At 35.5% G+C, this 22,307-nt stretch overlaps 1 protein-coding gene across 1 annotated transcript in view; it reads right to left on the bottom strand.

Annotated features, from left to right (window-relative positions):
* Nucleotides 1-6,757, bottom strand: part of TENM2 (teneurin transmembrane protein 2) — a 1,103,161-nt gene extending 1,096,404 nt beyond the window's left edge. The window contains exon 1 of the mRNA XM_081826284.1: nt 6,644-6,757. The gene's annotated coding sequence lies outside the window, so the exon portion shown is untranslated. The remainder of the gene's footprint in view (nt 1-6,643) is intronic.
* Nucleotides 6,758-22,307: the final 15,550 nt, after the last annotated feature.

Below are 22,307 nucleotides of genomic sequence, written 5' to 3'. Positions count from 1 at the left end.
TGAATAATTTGAGTTGCCTAATACACGTTCCCGGCTGAGATGTAATAATGAGATGCCCTGCCTTCTTATTTCAGTGCTCATATTATAAACAAGTCCTTTTCACTGTCTATATAGTGCCGCATTTTATACGTTTTTGTGCCCTTTCTTGCTGATTTTGCTGTTTTAAATGACTCCCAAGCATCGTACTTAAGTGCTGTCTAGTGATCCCAAGTGCAAGAAGGCTGTCAGGTGCCTTACGGAGAAAATACATGTGCTAGAGAAGCTTTGGTCAGGCAGGAGTTATAGTACTGTCCGCCATGAGTTCAATGTTAATGAATCAACAACATATATTAAATAAGATGTTCTTAAACAGAAACACACATAAAACAAGGTTACATATTGATCTGCTGATTGGTTGATGAAAATGCTGGGACTTGAGGCTTGCACTTATCTAATCCAGTATTTCCCCTGGGGCAATGATTCAGTATTTGCTAATTCAGTGTCCAGCAACTTGATAGAACATGACTACCACAAGGAAGGAGGATCAACTGTTATATTTATTTCCCTATGTTCTTGATAGTTTATTCCTTGTATGATTGTGGCTCTATGTTCTTACATTCTTTATTAAGATGCCTACATTTGTAACCCATTTTCTATGGACCTAGATATGGCATGCAGATGTACAACACACACACACAGACCTACACAAACACATACACACACAAGCAAATATCCATTCAAATACCTTAACGGTAATATTTTGACTTATTTATAATTTATATTATGTAGGATGATATTTAATTTATATTAAATTGACCTCTTAACAATATATTTTTATCTGTTGGTTTTTCAGGCAAATTGGATTCATCCTAATATAATGGATGAATCTTTTTTTCCTTATACAGGCACACCTCATTTTATTGTATTTCATTTTATTGTACTTCACAGATACCACATTTTTATGAATTGAAGGTTTGTGGCAGCCCTGCATTTAGCAAGTCTACTGATGCCATTTTTCCAATAAAATTTGCTCATTTCGTGTCTCTGTCAAATTGTGGTAATTCTTGCAATATTTCCAACTTTGTCATTATTATTATATTTGAATTGTTGCAGTCTCATGATAAAACTTTAATGGATGAGGAGTTGCTTCCTGTGGAGGAGCAAAGAAACTGGTTTCTTGAGATGGAATCTGCTTCTGGTGAAGATGCTGTGAAGATTGTTGAAATGGCAATAAAGCATTTAGAATATTACATAAACTTAGTTGATAAAGCAGTGGTAAGGTTAGGTTTGAGAGAATTGATTCTAATTTTGAAATTACCTACTGTAGGTAACATGCTATGAAATAGCGTCACATGCTACACAGAAATTTTTAGGGAAAGGAAGAGTCAGTCAGTGTGGCAAATGTCATTGTCTTATTTTAAGAAATCGCCACAGCCACTCAACCTTGCCAGCCACCACCCTGATCAGCCAGCATATATCAACATCGAGGCTAGACCTTCCTTCCAACAGCAAAAAGATTATGACTCACTGAAAGCTGATAGTGGTTAGCATTTTTTAGCACTCAAGTATTTTTAAATTAAGGTATGTACATTGGTTTTTTAGACATTATGCTTTTGCACATTTAATAGACTACAGTATAGTGGAAACATAACATTTATATATACTGGGAACTGACTAAATTCATTTGACTTGCTGTATTGTGATATTTACTTTATTGTGGTGGTCCGGAACTGAACCTACAATATTTCCATATTTTCTCAGTACCCCATTAAAATGTTTGATTTTACCCAAATTCTGTTCTATTTGTTCATCCTGGTTTACATAGTTCTAATGATACAACAAGCCTCTACAGACTACTTTTCTTCTTTTGTAACTGTTCTGTAATAGTAAGCTAAGCCATTCAAAGATATTCCCACTCAATTTTCCAAATGAGCTACTCAAAAATTGAAATAGCATTTTATAATTACTTTTCTTATTCCGTGTTACAAATATCTCATTGATTTATGTATTCGGGGATTTGAAAACCAAAATCTACATCCAATAATAGTTGGCAAACATCAATAAGCACACCATTCACACTTTAGCCTAAGTGACAACAGTTTATAAAAAATCTATACTTTAAAAATTGATGTAATTAATTTACTAGATCATAGCTTATCATACCATATTCTTCATAATAAAACCTAGACTTTCTCTAGAATCATCCATGTTTTTCCTTGTTCAAAATATTTCAATTAGTGGATCAGTATCTGGAATAATAGATTGGGCTAAAAAATATAGTTCTTCTTAGCTGAGCAAACTTGAGTAAGATATTTAACCTCTTGGGACCTCAGTTTTCAGAAGTAAAGAAGAGTTTGTTTTTATGTTAAATAAAATGATTTACATTACAGAGAAAAAAATGTTTAAATGTAGCACAGGGCAGGTATTTAATAAGTGTTCCTTTCTACTTTTACTCCCTTCGTAATTGTTATATTAAAACACCACACACACATCATATATTAGCTCTGGTTACATAAGTTCTGTTTCAGTCTTTAAATTTCCAAGGAAATATTTTGTGAAATATATAATGTTGCACGACTTTATATGAGAGAATTTGGAATGTTTAAAGAAAACCTATTGTAAATCTCACGACGTTAAGAGGCAATTCAGGCATGTAGTGTAGAAAAAAAAATCTCAAAATGCTCTCATCTTAAAGGTTAGATGGTGAGTATGAAAGCGCATTTCTATACTGGCAAAAAAGGAAAAAAAAGAGCTCAGTGTAATTCTTTTTTTTTTTTAAAGATTTTATTTATTTATTTGAGAGAGAGAATGAGAGAGAGCACATGAGAGAGGGGAGGGTCAGAGGGAGAAGCAGGCTCCCCGCCGAGCAGGGAGCCCGATGCGGGACTCGATCCCGGGACTCCAGGATCATGACCTGAGCCGAAGGCAGTCGCTTAACCGACTGAGCCACCCAGGCGCCCTCAGTGTAATACTTTCAACATGGTGCTACTAGTTCAGTTCTTACACAGAAGTGGATTTTAAACGAGAGAAAAAAAATGTTAATCTTATTTTTTAAGAGACTAGGTCACTTATATATTCAGTACATACTGATTATTACAAACTCTTTAAAATGGGAAGGAAAGTGAAAAATGTCAAGTTGTATTCCACTGATAGGAATTAAATCCACACATCACCCGCTGCAGGATGTGTTGCTGAAAACACAGCCTTCATGTAGATTTGTTGATTTTTCCAAAACTTCTACCTAAAGTAGGGTTTCAATTTATTTATTTATTTATTTATTTATTAAAGATTTTATTTATTTATTTGCAAGAGAGAGAATGAGAGACAGAGAGCACGAGAGGGAGGAGGGTCAGAGGGAGAAGCAGACTCCCCGCTGAGCAGGGAGCCCGATGTGGGACTCGATCCTGGGACTCCAGGATCGTGACCTGAGCCGAAGGCAGTCGCTTAACCAACTGAGCCACCCAGGCGCCCAGTAGGGTTTCAATTTAATACTATCAGAAGTTGAAAAACATTTGTTCTACTTTTCCCATATCAATGGCAATCTTTCAAAGTATCAGGGTTTTTTCTATTGTTTTTAAGTTTCTTTCTCTTTTATCTTCATTTCCTAAATACTGAAAAAAAACAGCCAAAAAAATATTTTAGTGATGGCAGAATCATATCTTATATTTCATCCCACTCTGATTGAAAGCAGATATGATCATCCTAGAACTATGAGAATCTACATTTAAATTTAGTGTTTTCTATGAATTCAACACAGAGTAAAAACCATTTTATACACTCCTTCCAGTTAAGCAAAAGATTTGCATAGAAATTTTTAAGGTCCTGATACACTAATTGAAATATTGTGAACAAGCAAAAATATGGGATGATTCTAGAGAAAGCCTAGGTTTTATTATGAAGAATATGGTATGATAAGCTATGATCTAGTAAATTAATTACATAAATTACAATAAATATATTTATTGCCTCTTATAAGCAAAGAGAGCAGCATTTAAAACTTCAGGCATAAGCCTAAGTGAAAAGAAAAAGAGCTAGAGATGGTACAGATGGGAACTAAAAACTTGGGCAAACACCAGTTAATGTTGCTAAAGCCTATTGCCTAGTAAAGCCACTCTTATTTATTCTATTAGGGCTGAAAATGACACTTTAAATTGAACAGCAGAGGGCAGAAGTCTTGCAGAGTTCTTTTCAAAGTAGGTAGGTATTTCTTGGGAACAGGTTCCATAGAATGTAAATACAATGCCAGACAGTTACCATGAAGAACTTCTGAAAGTTGACAGCAGTTTTCTGCAAGCCAAGCCCTGCCTCACTGGCTGCCTTGTTATTTAGCCAAAATTCAAAACACTTGTGGTTGCAATAGTAAATCATCTTAACTAAATGATGGCAAAACCTGATGAGAGCGTTGAGTTTTCTCATTGAGTTTTCCAGCCAGCGTGTTAGGCAAATCACTGGCATTCTAAAATTTGCTTTTATTATCAAGGTAGTTCCTAAGATCATGTAGCCTTTTCTCTCTCTTCCCACATGGACACAATATTCCTCATTTTCCTCTACCTATTTTCCTGACTATTATGTACCAAAGACCCATCTTTTCTAGGAAACTGAGTCACAGAATTAAATTAGATGAGAAGATTAGGATGATGAGCAACAAAGAGAAAAACGGGATGACCGATGAATCTAATAAGTTCAGGAAAATCCTCTAGGAATCTGAACATGGGCATCATTCTTCAAGGCAGGTTCTATTCTTCCAGGTCTTGCCCCACCTAACCTATCTCCTCCTCTTCTGCAGTGTTCTGATCTATTATTTGCTCTGGGGGAGGACAAATGGGTTAGCATAGGCTATTTCAGAGTCTTAGGTCTGTTTCACCATACACCTCCCATTTCTTCTAAAATTGACAACTCTATGTTTATAATGGATTTCCTAAGCACTCAGTGATATCTCCTTAAGAACAAAAACAATGATGGGTCCAAGCTTCCAAGAAGGAAAGTGGTACTGGGGGATATTTCTAGGAGAGGATAGCACCTGATCTGTGTGCTAGCGTCCTTGACGTCAGAGATGTGCTATAATAAACTCGAGCCTTCCTTACACAACCTAGTTTGGATCTGACCTCCAAGACATGAGGAACATCTATGCTTCAGAGAAAGTTAAAGTGTGCTGAGCATTATCCCATTGAGTGCCTTCTCAGAATCCAAGAACGATATAATCCAAAAAGAAGTCACTACTACCCTAATAGAAGATTCTCTCAGCTCAGACCACATACCCAAGAAAACATATGGGGATGGCAAGAAAAAATGTGGAAAACTAGCCACAGTAGAAAGGTAGTTTTCCAACAAGTTGCTTGGACTTCAGTTTCTTCACCAGCAAAATGGAGCCAGAACTGCTGATAACATTCATTCATCTCCAACTACATGTCCAAGTACCAGGTTAAGTACCTAATTGCATCATCTACTTCTCACCACAGCCTCATGAGATTCCCATCCAGACATTATATTATCTGTTTCATAAGTACTTTCTAAACTGACTGTTCCAGCCAGGCTGATTACTGCATTACGCACACCTCCTTCATGAAAGTATTCATGTCAACACCCTTGCCCTTAAGCCCATTCTCATTCCCTTTGACACTGCCTCATTTTCACGGGAAACACACACACACACACACATACACACACACACACACACAAACTTCTGCCAGAAATAAAAAGGAAGAAAGAAGAAAAAAAGATTTAATCCAGGTACCTGTTCCTTTTATCCATCTAATCACTTATAAGTCTCTATCATACCTCCTCTCATACCCTATCCTTGGTCACAATAGCTCCATATATATTCAAATTACTAAAATTATTCTATAACTGAGATTTTAGCTAAGTCAGATGATCCATCTCCAAATTAGAATTGCAAAATGTATTTATAATTGTACCCATAGGACCCTTTAATTTCCTCATTCCCCAAGGTGCACCATCTTGGTAAGATGTGACCTGTAAAAATATAAAAGCAAGATCTGAAAAGCAAAAGACTTGGGGAAAATGGATGCAGAAGGTCCAAGAAAAGCCTTGGGAAGACCTTTGATATATGGTACTAGATGCTGTAGATACATTGAGGATGCCAGTTCAGGGGCAATAAAAACAGAGAGGATTTTATTAGGAACATCAGAAAGGCTTGCTGGTTTCCTTTTTGCTTGTCTTACGACATGCACAGATTAACAACATGAAACAGATCAAGGGGGCCAAGTTTTTTTTAATCTCTAATGTCTTACACATTACAGTGGAATACTATGTGGTCCAGCTGACCACAACTATCACCTTTTGTTTCCACGCATACACAGCAAATATGGAATGCAATAACCAAATTATTTGAAGAGGCCAGGGGATGAGGAAAGGTGTCCCCCAGAGGGGGACACATCCAGGTAGAGAAGAAGCAGATGCATGAGTGAAGAACTGTAGTCATTCAGTTGGGTTGGGAGAGAGAGAGACAATAGCGGATTTCAGAGAGAGAAAATGACAGTACAATTTACTTGTGTCCGTAAGGAAAAAAAGAGAAAAGAAGCCAGTTTTCCTGCACAGAGCTGGAAAAGCACTATTTTGTGCTCTGTATCAAAGCACTTTGGTCAACAATACAAACAACATGAGGCAAAGCAAAACACAAAATTGTAGCTATGATTCCACTCACCGAAAGGGTGGATCTTCAGTGTGCAATTCAGCTGGCTTTACAGGAATGCGCCACAGCAAAGTCAAGCGACGAAGCAAGCCCCAGTCTGCTTAGGCAATAAAAAGCTGGATGTAACTGTTAAAAAAAAAAAAAAAGAAAGAAAAAAGAAAAGAAAATAGATAAGATTCAAATGAGCACATAAAACAAAAAAAGAATAAAAATGCAAATAAATACCATATATCTTCCAAATGTAGGAAAGTTGGAATTGGGAGCTAAATAAGCTAAACTGCACACCTCACCCTTTAGAATATCTTTCAATGGAGAAATGTAAAATATGGTAGAAAACATATTAATTAAATCAGTCATTTTGACTATGGCACACCGTTATCGTTAAGACATAAAATTACCACAGTACTATTCCCATTGGTTATCCTTCAACTGTGATGCTGTTTGTAATCCAAACACCGAAATACACAGTATTAGAATGGGAGAATAGTTTAAGCGCATCTTTCTAGCAATAGATTTTAAGCGGCTCTTCACATTTACAAATGATTTATTTCATCTTCAAATTTACAGTTTGCTCATCCATATGATTTAAGCGTTATCTGGCCAACTTTTAAATTCAAATACTTGCTAATTAGTACCACGGTCAACAGAACACAGGAGTAGTATTATATATACCAGGAAAGTCCCCTGACTGCAATATAACTTGCTTTGGGCAAATAACCTGAGCTTTCATCATCTAAAATGGGGATATAATAGCCCCCAGTTCATAGAAATGTTGTGATGATTAAACATAAAAATCCATCAAAAGCACTTAGTACAGGGCCTGGCACATAGTACCCCTTCAACACACATCACGTGTCACTGCTGTCACTGTTGTTACCAACACTCCAATGCTATACCTGGAATGTCATCAACAGAGATTTTGAGCTCACGTCCTAATGATTAACTCTTTTGAAAAATACAAACATCTTCCCCTCCACCAAAAAAGTCCACATAATTAAGTGAATCCACACTAAGATGTTGGTTCCTCATTATGCTCTCTTCTCCCCCTGGCCAGGAGAACTGGGACAGTGAGGGAGGCAAGGGGTGATTTCTTAAGTTCACAAAGGGATTGGTGTTAGTGCAAAAAAGAAAAGAGGTGAACAAAGAAGGAATGACAACAATTGAAAACAAATAGCTTTAATCACCAAGTTTTGCTCAAGCCATTCTCATCTTGGGTATTAAATGTATGCCTCCACGTGTAGGACAAAGGAGACCTTCCTCAACCAGCATGCTAAGGAAGGGTGTTAAGATCCCCTGATGAGGTGGAGCCTCAGTCTGGCTGAGCCCATCTCCAGCTCCCATATATGGCCACAGCTGGATAACACACTCCTGGACACCCTCCTCACAAGGGAAAGCAGTATTCTCAGACAGATGACTCTATCTTCCTGACCACTCTGAAAAGCCTTTCTGCCCTCCTCAAAGACTCCTGGAAATGTGGATTAAATACTAGGCACTAGCCTCCTGATCTTGCAGACAGTAAGAGGGCTTGTTACAATGCAGTGGAGAGTATGGAATTTAAATCACAGCAGACCTGAGTTTAAACTGTGACTCTCACTAATAAGTACAACCTCATACAAGGTTCCTCAGACCCCCTGAGCCTCAGTCTTCTCATCTGTAAAATGGGAGCAGAGATAAAACACCTATTAAATTGAGTAATAAGGAAAGAATGTCTCAGGCACACAGTAGGCATACAACAAACGTTAATCACAATCTCTGCTTTCCTTGTCATTGCTATCTTGCATATGATGGAAGCTTGATTACCTGATTATAAGGGAATGAAACAGAATTGTCTAATCAAGACTGTGTGTCTTGACAAACTGACAAGACCAGACAGAATTATAAGACCTTATGTCAACTTGCTTTGTTTAAATTTTATTTTTTTTTCAACTTTTCAATTTGGCAATCAGAGCCCAGGAAAGCAATATGGTTCTTTGATTTCTTCCTGAGAAACTCTGCAGCCTTTATTGTCTTTGTATCGCACAACTTTAGCACTTAATTATATCCTACCTTGTAATAATTAGGTGTCCTTATAATCAAGTCTGTTTACTCACTTGTGCAGTTCTGATCCTTTAATCTCTCCTGAATATTAGTTTCTAATGCTATAAAAAGCCACAATTTAACAATTTTATTACTAAATAGAATTGCAAGAATATTTTGAAGAAGATTCACCAATGGGTTGAATCTAAAAATTTCTTTTATAATTAGGAGTAGTACAAAATCATACAAGTAAGCCTCAATAGTAGAAGTGTAGAAAGCTTCTGTGCTTTTCCACTGACTTGCTGTGCAGCCTTGGGATAGTCACTAACCTTCCACTTTGGACCTGTAGATGAGCCTGCACTTGAGTCAGATACTTGTCTCAGCTAGATCACAAAAGTATTTTAAAGTTAAGAATTCTCTATAATAATAAGACTATAATAGGACAGCTGTAAATTTTAGGCAACAAATCTGGTACTTGCTTTGTTATTTTACATCATGTTAATTGTAAATTGAAAAGCCCACTGCTGGAATGTAACATAAAAACAGGTATGGTCAGTATACACAGTATATTCAGTACAGTGTAATGATCAACTTGCTACACTCCGCAGCCTAGGGAAGGAAAACACTGAATAGCCACGTGGTCCAAGACAACTTTTAATCTTCTTTGTTCCTTAGAATCTTGGGTAAAATAGGGATGATAACAGTATCTAACTCATAGGGTTATTATAAAGATTGCATACATAACTCACTTAATGCATACATAACTCAAATAACTAGCTATTATTAGTTTGTTTTTATTAGTAAAATATAATTACATCCAAATGCACTGATTCCTGAAGTATGGAGCTCACCCCCTATTTTGTTATATGTATTATGGATATTTGTCAAATGAATGTATGTCACTCATCAAATATTCAGTCACAAATGATGCATGCTTTAAGGCATATATTTATTGCCAATGTTATTATTTATTGTTTATATAATTATTATATATAATATATAATTATTATTATATATTATTAGGTTTTCATCTACATTAAGATAGATCAAACATATATTGATTGAACTTAAATATGTTATTAAATTATAATAAAACTAAAAACTCAAACTAAATTTTTTTCTGAAATATACATTTCTGTTAGATTTTACACATGGGATTTTATATAACTACGAGACATATTTTCAAATATTCTTTTGAGCATCATCATTAAAAAATTGTATAGTAAATAAAAACAAACAGAGTAAAAGTCATTCAAGAGCACAGCAGCCAGGAGTAACTGCTGCTTACATTTTGGTGGGCATCCTTCTAGATATCTATAAATAAAATCACCTGGAAGAGACAAAATTATGCATAAATAGGACAATGCCAGCCACCTATTTTTATTCCAAACCCTTTCCCATAATAGAAATGCATTTTCTAGATTACTGATGCAGTTAATCTGGGTCCACTTTTGATTCTATCAAATTATTTTAACTTTTCATTTAATGTTTATCAAATATCTGAGAAATTTAAATATCTTATTTAAAAGTATTAAAAATGAACTATTTAAATTAACTAAATATTATTGACATGTGAGGAATAATTTAGGATTGTCTCAATTTGTGTCTTTTAAATGCACTTTTCTATCACTAAACATATAAACCAGAAAAATTAAGCAAATACCAGACTACATATTTTACACAATAGGAAGTGCCACAAAATGAAGTGATATAGACAAACCTATAAAAAGCCAGACAATAGGAATAAAACTTGCAAGATGTTGTATTCAAACTACCAGTTCCCTTAATGGAAATTAAGTTTATAGGCTTAAAAGAAATATTAACAATTTTCCCTTTAGATATAAAGAGAGTGATGTTACAGTGTGAGGAATGGGAGATTAGTAAATGCAGATTAATTGACTTCTTTCTAATGAATAAAAATAAAGATTTCAGAGACATAAAAATATGAATTTCATTCCACAAAGCAGAAAATGAAATGACGAGTTAGAATGAATGACTTTCAGAATACGCAAGCCATTTTGCATTCTACTACTCATGTAACTGTTTAGGAACTGTAGCCTTCTTCTAAAAAAGAATATTCTAGGTCCGAATAAAAGATCTCTCTGTTTCTTAACAAGGCAATTTGACAATGAGGCATTTAGACCAGAAATAAAATGATTTTATAACATAAAAAATTACTAATTGATCTGGATATACAAAAACCAGTCAGCTAGTATCATTTACTTACTTGACTAATATTTAATTGAGTGGTGCCCATATTCCAGAAACTACCTCAAGCCCTAGGTTTATACTGTCCAGTAGAGTAGCCACCCGTGGCCACGGACTATTGAACACTTAGAACGTGGATAGTCTGCAATGACATGTGTAAATGTGAAACACATACATGATGGCACAGATTTAATATAACAAAACAAACTCTCAATCATATTTTTATATTGGGCACACATTGAAAAATACTACTTGATATATTGGGTTAGATTAAATATATTAAGAAAATTAAGTTCACCAGCTTCTTTTTACTACTTTTAATGTGCCTACTAGCAAATTTCAAATAACATGTGTGGCTTGCATTTGATTTCTAATGGACAGCCCTTTTCTAGGTGATAATAATGGTTAATAAGGAAAGCAGGTCTTTGTATTCATGTTTGTGTGCTTGTAGTCATGCACTAATGCCGTGCAAGGACCTGTGTCAGATGCTGAGGAAGGTGCATTAAAGTATAAGGTGCATGCCAACCCCTGAAATTCTGCCATCTAGCAATACACACCAGAAAGACAGGAAAAGGTACATAATCGCAAAGCCATTACATAACGCTAACCTAAAATATAACACTGCTTTATGCAGAGAAATCTCTCTAATAAAGTTATGGTTGTTCAATACATCTCACTTCTTTTATCATGAGGGGAGCATTAGGCCGATCTGCTGTTCGGCACCTGCTGCTGGGGTTGGGGATGTGCTTCTCAGGCTTCAGGAGGGGGACGAGGAGCTCATATTTTATTTGCTTTTAATGGCAAATTTGTACAGTGGATCAGGAGAGCAGCCTCATCACAAATGCTATTTGAAATCCACTGATATCCCCAAGCAAGCTAAGTTGGATCTTAGGAGGGAGCCAGGAGAAAACATTTCAAAACATCCAGAGGTCCCCAGAGCCTCCCTAAGGATCTGAAGGCCCACTGTGGTTGTGACAAAGAGATTACAGAACTGTCAAATATATGGTTGAGATTAATTAGCAGAGTATTATCCCTGGTGGCTCTGACCAACATCACAAAGAATTTATCAGCAGCCAAATAGTTACGACAAGGTATGCTTAGAATAAATTTAAAATAACTTATCTCTATTTTTACAGTATGTTTTATTCCCTCTAAAGCCATTTCAGGCCAAAGAAGTCTTTTCTATACGGAATCTTTGAATTTTCACTCTTTAGGATAACATTTCAATTAATTTAAGTCATTTTATCTCTCACACAGAAATTTCCACAATAATCTGTCAAATTCAGGCATAATTTTGCTCAAAATAAATGGTTTCTATCATAAAGATGCACTAAACCAATCAAAACACAATCATATTTTCAACATTTAAATGCAGGATCTGTGGTCCAAAGCTTATGTTTGAAGGTTTTAATAAAAGGAAAAAAAAAATACAGAAGTTTAAAAAGATACTCCATGTAATGCCAGTTCATTAAGCAATTTTGGAAGGGTCAAATCTTATTTTGCTTAAGGGTTATCTGATGCAGAAATTACTGGAGTTTTATAAAATATGTACTCTGTCCCTGCTCATTTTCTGAATGAATAAATATGAGGCCAATTTTATACAGAATCACTTCAACTTGAACTAATAATAATTGTGTATTACAGTCTAGCATGTTTCAAAGGGATACATATAAAAAAGAAGGCAAAAGAAAACATTAAATCAGTCACTAATTATAATTAATTCATAGACAGTTGAGGTTTATTTACTTTGGCTAAAGTATATAACAGTACTCATATAGAAGTCCAGAGTACAAGCAAAAGAGTATCAGATCATATAAGGACTGTTTTTATTTGCTGAATAGCTTTAGAATACAATAGACTGTTTTGAATATAAAATGGTATAAGCAGAAACCTGTAGATCACATCAGAAACTGTGAATCTCTTACTGATTATTTCCTTTATTTTGAGGAATGTACATGGGTCCTTTTGAGAAATTTTTAGATCATTAAAAAAAAAAATAAAAACTTGCCGAAAAGACATTGCTTGGGATTTCATTTACACTGAAATATTCTGGGGTGTTGGATTTGCACTGAAACATATAAAGAGCTTTGAAAAATTATCATCATCTCTTTTTAATTATGGGGAGATGGAGAACTAACCCATGGAATAAGAACGCTTTTGAAATCATAAAGAGTCTGACCTTTGGGTATGGTAGCCATCTTCTAACTGATACCCCAACCTACTCAGTTGGTTTTGTGATATAGTAATTATCATACTTGACCTCTGTCCATGAACAAACTACTTAATTGTTCATATCAACTATTGCCCATAATACCTTCCAAGGGTTACCTGGTTATTCATCATATTCACTCCCTGCTATAGGGACAGTTGAACCTCTCCCTGCTCACTCATGGGCCTGCATCCTCACCACTCAGGGAGCGTTATTCAAGTGAGCACATAAACAAGTGGTAAAGTGAGCCAACCATCTGAACTTTGTATCAACAGTCATTGTTGGTGAGAGCATGATCCAGAACACCGGACTGCCACAGAATACAAATAGCCACAGCATTCCACCAAAAGCTATATAAAGGAAAAAGCTTGGGGCATTAGGTTTATAAGGAATTTGGTTGCCAAGTGCATGGACATTGACCTGACTAGTGCAGGTCTATGATAAATTTTCACAGTAAAGACAAGGAATTTTTGTGCAGAAAAAAAAAAAAATCAACAGAATCAATACAGCTATCCCATCTGCATACAAAAACTTTCGAAGCACCTTTAAATCTGCTTTATCAGCACTCAGTTTGAAATGATCAATTTATTAACACTCATAATTGATTCATATATTTGCATCAAGAATAACTGCCAGTGGACTTCTATTTACCGTCACATTATCAACCATCACTGTTATTTGTAGTTAGCTGAAAATAATGAAAATGCATTTCTTTAAAAAACAATTCATATTTCTCCCCTTCATTCACACTACTTAGAGGTGTGCACATATACACACGCGTGCACACACGTATTTTCTGCCTCCCACACACATACACATCAACTCAATACAGGTCATTAGAATTGGCAGGGATTTATTCTATGTTCAGTACTTCAGAATAAGAGAGTGGAAAAGGAGGTAGAGAAATGAGGAAATACCATGTGTTTGCAATATTTTGAAAATTAAAGATCCCATATACCAAATGTCATACAGAAATAATTATACTTTCGGATTTCCTAAAAGTACAATCATTAAACAGATGAAGCTGTTAGAATATTAAAATAAAAGCTTGTTCTAAATTTTTAAATACAAGTAATGCTTGTTTTAATCATACTGCTGTCAGATCTAATGGCATCAATAAAAATTAAGGATGCACATTCACAATCAATTTCAGAGGTAAAATACTCATTGTTTCAGGTGCTAGCAGGAGCAATGCCACTCTTGCAAAAGAAGAAATAAAAACAAACTGGTTATTTACCGTGTTAGTCTCACCAACATGAACTGTGTCCTTTAAAATACAATTTTTCCACGAAGTGTAAATATAACCACTCTCTAAAGAAATCAGCATGATTACTGTATTAAAAAGCATCTATTTCCACAAAATCATTATATTAAGTAGCAAACAAATGTCTTTATCCCTTCCGTTACCCTCCCCCTAATTAATTAAAGATTGGCACAGTCTAAGAACTAAATTTATTTTCAATTAAAATAAGAAGTCCGTATGTCATAATTTTTTGTTACTATTTCTAATGTGCCAAACAAAGGTTTGCTATTAGCATTGAACATAGTAATCAAAACAAATCCTTTAATTTTCAATAACTGTAAGGATACTTGAAGACTTGTTCTCCTAGCAAGGTACTACCTCAATGGTTAATCCTATTAAGAACTGAGCCATGCACTGCGACTAAATCCTCTGGGGAATTTGAGGAATCAAAGGCTTACTGCACACTTAGAAGGCAAGGACTTTTGTAAAGGGCTCTATTATATGAGGAACAAAAGAATACCACTTGTGTACTTAAATATCATCTGCTTTTCCTTCCAAAATACTCCATTTTTAAGTAAAGATATGTGATTTAAATGTATTTAGAGTTTAGCTTTTGGCACCACTCTCGTTTCTGAGTAGAAGTGCCATCTGCGGGCCCCATGGCTCACGCATAATGATATGCTTACAAGCTGCTTCCCTTTTCTGCACAATGTACCCTTTTCACTTTAACATACATTTCCCATAAATTTTTGAATAACAAATTGGGCTGTGAAGTTTGTTGAAACGGGGCAAGGGAAATGCCTGTAGGCTAGAAAGCGGCGATTTTACTAAAGAAATTGGTGCAATGGAAAATAGCTACTCCACCTGCCCCTACCCCAAACACCTATCTTGAGCTGTGATCCTTTAAAATTGCAAATTAAAAACTTCTCCCCTCCATATATTAGGTCTGTACATTAACTTGGGCAAAGAGCCCACATGCTTGCCATCCATTACACCTGCTGGGTGACAAACAGATGAGAGTCATCATGCAGACTCCCAACGTTTGATCTCCTGATATTGCCAGATGTCCCCCATTTACATTCAAACATAACCACAGTCATTAATGCAACTAGCCCGGCTGGCATTTAATAGGGGGAAAAAGTGGAATTCTAATCTAAGATCCTAACTATCCAAAGCTTTCAGGATGTGAGCGTATCTACTATTAAATATGCTTCAACGTATCTAACCTTCTGGCTACTAAGAGAACTGATTTCATTGTAGGACTGAAAGCTGGTACAGATGGGCAGATTTTGCTCGTATTTCAAGAGAAGACCTGCATTCTGCACTTTTAACTTAAACAACAAAATTTACATTCATATTATCTGCTATACTCTTAAATACAGTAAGAACAATCTTGCTTGTTGGTTACAATTCAAATACACCACTTAGTAAAAATTAGTAAATGGACAACAAAAGTCAAAGAAGCCATGGGAAGAGTAAATCTTAATTTCTTCCTTGCCTCATAAAACTGCTTACTGATGAGGGTCAACTGGAGAACTTAAAGCAAAAGATCATCTGCACAGGTGTCACTCCACAGCCCCTGAATGAGACTCCAAGGGTATGACCCAGGAATTTGAAAACATCCTTGCTAACTCTCTTGAAATCGATCCTAGACCTTGAGCATATCCTGGCAGCATATTCAGGAACTATTCATGAGAACATGACTTAACAGCTTGACTTTCTGAGACTTTCTTTTCCATTCTTTGTTTTACACAGAAAATATTTATAGTGTGTCTACCCTGTGCCTGGCACTGGGCATTTGGTATACACAGAATCCCTAAGACACCAGGATTTATCTCCGCAGAGTCAATACATGGCTCTAGGTACAGACAGAAGGCTGCCTAATATTATGAGGGCAGAGAGATTCTTATACACAAACTAAAAGGAATGAAAAAACCCGGAGATACTTTCCAGAATTTTACAAAGTGTCTACCAACTGGACACTTCAAGAAGATCTGGGAAGGAAGAAACCACTAGGCCTCCTACAAAAGGTAGGGACTCTGACTTGTTTAGGGGAAGAAGATTGAATTTAAGCATTAAGGAGGAAGCTGGGAAGACTGTAGCTTCTTTCTGCATTCCTTCCTTTATTTGCACTAGAATCAGTTTAGACCTTCTCCCTTCTTCTAGCTTCCTCCCTCTCTGTAATGAAAATATTCTCTTCAGTGAGGATGTCGTTGAGCCACTGTCCTGGACCCCCGTCACTCTCTCCCTCTCCCTGTTCCATCTTCCTTGTCTCCCTTACTGCTGTGTAAAATTATTGTGTTCATTTGTGTATCTGTCTCTTATCTGTCTCCCTATATCAGAGCAGAGGCCTTGCCTATCATTCACCTGTTCCCAGGACCTAGAAACACACCTGGCATGAAGTGGGTATCCAAATATGTGTTGAATCAATAAATTAATGAACAAAAAAATAGTTACACTTAAAATTTCTTGATCCCTTCTATCACCATGCATGGATTTTTTTTTTTAATGTATCTTCTTGGATTTATAGTATTAGTGATTTTTTTCATTGGAAACCCAATCCGATTCTCTTCTAAGATTATTTTGGCCTATCTGCTATCTAGCTTTATTCATTGAGGATGTTTACACTTGGACTCAGTTCAGAAGCAATCCATTTTTATTCAAGCCCAATATATCTTCTGTCCATCTCTCCTATAATTTATAAAATATCCTATTGCCCCTCAGCAGGGACAGAATTCCAAACCTTACTCAAATCTTACACCACCTACTAAGGAAGAACAACAACAACAAAAATCCCCTCAAAGGAAAAGTACTTGAGGCATTTCTGTTTCAAGGTCAAGGCAACAGAGGAAAAACTTGGGCTATCAACTCAGAATAAGAGGAATTAAACAATGAGATCACTGATTTAAGGCTTTTGATAACAATGGCAAAATATTAAATTGGGCTTAAAATTACTAAGTACTATCAGGCCACTTTTACTTGAGTTTTTTTCTTCTGCTGCTCAGCACATCCCTGCAATTTCACGGCACCTACTAATAGAAAGTGAGCTCAGATTCTATTGACAGTTTCATGACAAGTCATACTTCACCTTCCATTGTCCAGTCTTCTTAGCTGTTCATTATCTTGACTGCTGTGCCTACAAGATAATGATACACTCTGCTTCTACCCCTGACTGGAACACATTTTTGCTCCAGGGTTCCTTTTAATTGAAACACACTGTCGGTATTACTGTTTTTGGTGCAAAAGTAAACACATTTAACACAAGAATTCAGTTTGTATTTGTTTCACCAATAGGAAGTGTGTAAAAAGTCACCTGCCTCTAGAAAAGTGACTGGATGATTCTTTTGAGACATTAATATTTTTACTCTTTTCTTTTACTTTCATTACCATTTGTCACTTCTGGGGATGTGATAATCAATTATCTCTGAGAAAAAATATTATGACCATCCTTACCATTTCTCTGTGTGTCCCAGACCCACTCAGGAAGTACTGAGTAATGTTTCATCAACTCTTAAGCATAAAATTGACTGAAAATGCTTTAACACTTAAAAAAAGGGGTGTAATAAATTGTGCCTGTTAAATTATCTGTGTCCATTGTAAATCCCATTAAGTAGCCACTGATTGACTAGAACAGAACTGCCCAACTTCGGGATTAGCAGCAGCTGAGCATGGCTGAGATGCTGCTCCTGTCTAGCAGAGGTTCTCAGAATTTGAACTCTTTCAAGAAAACAAGTGAATTCTTTCTACCAGCAAATATATTTCAAAAAAATAACTACAAGTTATTTATAAAAGAGGATTAGGTTTTATTTTCTCGCTGTCTGGCATAAAGGAAAAAAAAAGGGTGATGTGCTAACCATGTAAGAACCATGACATGTTAAAACACTGTGCGTGTCTTCGTTTTATTCCATTCAATTGACACAATCATATCTATGAGGTTAGAATTCCCACCATTCCTATTTTAAGATGAAAACATCTAGGCACAGAATTATTGAACATCATGTCCAAGGCCATACATTGAATCTGGATCTGATACCAAACCCCAGGTTCTTAGCCACCACTGTTCTGTGATGCTTATTCTCTGAGTGCTTTGTTTTGTTTTTTTTAAGATTTTATTTATTTATTTGACAGAGAGAGAGAGACACAGTGAGAGAGGGAACACAAGCAGTGGGAGTGGGAGAGGGAGAAGCAGGCTTCCCGTGGAGCAGGGAGCCCTATGCAGGGCTCCATCCCAGGACCTCGGGATCATGACCTGAGCTGAAGGCAGACCCTTAATGACTGAGACACCCAGGAGCCCCATCTGATTTCTTTTTAGTTAAAATAGAAAAGCACTCTAATGAAGTCACCTAACGACTGTCATGTATTCTTATAGTAAAAATTACATGGATTTAAGTTTTGAAAATATAAAATGGACTCACAAATTACCCAAAATTCAGGTTGACCTAAGATATATTTGTTAGTATTCCTTCCATTTATAAATTGTCACATTACTTGTCTTTATCACTAGCCAACACACTGCGTGTTTTTTGTTTTCTGGGGGTTTTTTTGGCACTACATATTTGGGAAAGAGGAGAAGAAAGAGCATTTACTCTCTCTTCCAGGAGATTAGCACAATATGTGTGTATAGCAGGGGAGGGGCTAGGTGTATACGAGGACATGGGAAGGGATTATTTACCACCCTTAGAAGTAAAATGGTTCTCAAATGTTAAAATGCAAATGAATCTGCTGGGAAAATTTTAAAATATTACATCACTAGGCTTTCCCTAAGAGATTTTGATTCAATAACTGTGGGGTAAGGTCCAGAAACTGAATTTTTAACAAGCAGCAACAGGTGATTCTACTACAGACAGTTCGTACCTGTGTTGTCCAATATGGTAGCCATTAAGCTTCTAAAATGCAGCTAGTCCAAAATGACATGTATTGAATGTAAAAAAACACATACTGAATTTCAAAGACTCAGTATGAAAACTGGGATATGAAATATCTTATTAATAATTTATTTTGATTATGTGTTAAAATTATAATGTTTTAGATATATTAACTTTAATAAAACATATTACTAAAATTAATCTCCTGTATTTCTTTTTATTTTTTTTTAGTGTGGGTACTATACAATTTTAAATTATCTGTGTAGCTTATATTGATATTTCTATTGGACATTATATTTCTATGTGGACTTATTTTTCTTTTGAGCAACATTGTTTGATACTTTCATTCCCAGGCAAAGGTAGTAAAAGAATTCTAAATTAAGACCAGGACCAAGTAACATATAACAACAATTTTAGTATGTAAGATTTCTTTGAATATTTTTAGAAATTTGACAAAGATATATGCATCAACTAAACTGCCACATTAATAAATTTCTACATCAACTTTAATATTTTAGTGAAGCAAATGAACAAAGCATTAACTATCCTTAACCAGCATTCAATGATTATCAAATCCCATGTGTGGTTGGTGTTTGCTTTAATTTCCTTGAAGCAGAATATATGTATGTTTGTATATTTGTATTATGGACACTGTTTATACAGCCCACAAAGTATGACTTTTCATTTTGTGCCTCATTCACAGAATAATAGAAACATTTGTCAAGAAAAGTGTTAAGTATAATCCAGTATTATTTTAACTGGCAATAACTATATAATGAGATAAATAGATTTGTATGGGTGGGTGGAACATAATCACCCTTGCTAATATTCTCTCTATGACCAAGGTATTATGAATTCTAAAGAGCTGACATAAATTAAAGTTTCTGAAATCAACATGTTATGAATGACTACCTATATTCCTAAATTATCCATTATTATTCTACTAAAGTGAGGTCCATACATTTATTTCATAGAATTTTATATGGTTTAATGATGATAAGCAAATTTCAATCTTGACTTTCCCGACTTTTATGCTATATACTCATATTCTGATGATGGATTATATTACAGGCCCCCAAACATTCTCAGTTCACAGTCCCCTTAGTGTCTTGGTGATGTTTTCATGGTGCCCCTAGGGCAAGAGAATTACATAACAGTTCCAGTTATTCAGTAGTTAGGCCCAAACAACTTAATAGTAGTAGTTTAGGTGGATGTTTCTAGCTTTCTTTTAAATGTTTAAGATAGCTCATAGATTCCAAGTGAGTTTGCTGAGGTTCACAGTTACTCCAGCCCAGTTTGAAAACTGTATGACTGTATAGTTTTAAATGGTCTAGAAAGTAAAAGGCAAAATTTTAAACCTTCTAAAGGAAAGAATACACCTAATACTAATAGCTATTTAAAGCTTTGTTTCTTTTAACACATTTTAATTATTAGAGTTTATAAAAGTCATCATATATTGCACCACTGGATAAGTGACATTTAGCATAGACGGTATCAATCAGTTGACCAATCAACAGGTATATATAGAATATTTATTATATATTCAAGTCAGTACTCTCAAATATCTTATATCCTATAATTCATCTATAGATATATCTTAATGTCATGGCTCTCTCAAATAGGGGTCTCAAATGATTAGTGTCCTCTAATTTTTTTCTATTTATTTTATTTATTGTTATTATTATTCATTAACATATGATTAAAATTTCTTGTGATGGTTAAGGCATTTTATGAAATTCTGAAAATACAGTATTTTCAACAAAATGTTGCTCTCATATTAAGAGCACAGATAGAGGTCATTACTCAAATAATGATAGCCTCAACAAAAATTAAAAACTGACTCAACTTCCAGTTTCTTTTCTGGTATATAATTTCTTTAGTAACCACTCTGTTCTGACAACAAGTAAAAACTGAACAAACTGAAAAATCACATCTCTTCTTAGATATATCAGAGAAATAAGGTCAAAGGCAAACCACTGCCCTCAAATATTGGAAAAACAGAGAAGTGGATACAGAGAATCACAACTTACCAGAGCAGAAACCCACAATTAGAAATCTCTATGGGAACCAGGGCCAGGATAAGAAGAGATAACTGAAATTAACAAATTGCTGGAGACAGTGTGGACAAGGCTAACAGTTGAAAACTCCAGGGCCACTCAGTCATAAAGAGTCTCACACACCTTTGTGAGTTTTACCTCTAGGAGCTCTATCAGGTTCTCTCAGTGAATACAGGAGAAAAATTCCCTAGTGCTTCTAGCAAAGGAGAATTAAGGGAACCATTTTGAAATATTCCAGAGCATTCTATAATTTTTAACAGGGCCTGATCTCAGGAGAAAGTATTTTACCAGAGCTTAACCTGACAGGTATTTATCAGAACCTAATTTATCTGTAGGAAGGGAAAAACCAATTCCAGTTCCCTCCAGCCTTCCACTGGGGGAAGAGAAATACCCAACTCCAGCCTTCACAGGCTTCCACATGAGAGAAGGGCAATACATACCTCAAGCACCCTCTAGCCATCCTGTTCCACCAAGATGGGAAAACTGAGAAGCACTGACGAAGTTCAGAGCCCAAGTTTACTGAGACCTAATCATAGGACTACAGAACACTCTCCCTCCTCTTAAATCTTACCACTACACTATTAAGATCTATTTACCACTATCCCTTTTACCTAGCACATCATGTCTGCCTTTCAACAACAACAAAAAATTATAAAGCATACTGAAAGGTAAGAAGCATACTTTCAAGAGATTGAACAGGTATCAGAACCAAAGTCAGATATGGCAAGAATGTTAGAATTATTAAACCATGTTTTTAAAAAATATATATATATGATTAATATGCTAGAAGTTTTAATGGAAAACATAGACAATATGCAAGAATAGATGAGTAATGCACGCAAAAAGGTGGACATCCTAAGAAAGAACTGAAAAGAAATGTTAGAAATAAAAAACGCTAACATAAATGAAGAATGCCATCGACTGGCTCATTACTACACTGGACACAAGTGAAGAAAGAATTTTTAAACTTGAGGATATGACAACTGAAACTTCCAAAATTAAAAAGCAAAGAGAAAAAAAAGACTAGAAAAAATAATGAACAGAATATCTAAGAATTGTGGGACAATTAAAAAGGCAT

The sequence above is a fragment of the Leptonychotes weddellii genome, chromosome 7 (genome assembly GCF_054177405.1).
Source record: "Leptonychotes weddellii isolate Sample4059 chromosome 7, ASM5417740v2, whole genome shotgun sequence".
NCBI lineage: Eukaryota > Metazoa > Chordata > Mammalia > Carnivora > Phocidae > Leptonychotes > Leptonychotes weddellii.
The sequence above is the reverse complement of the archived record's forward strand: the minus strand, read 5'-3'. Positions and strand labels throughout refer to the sequence as shown.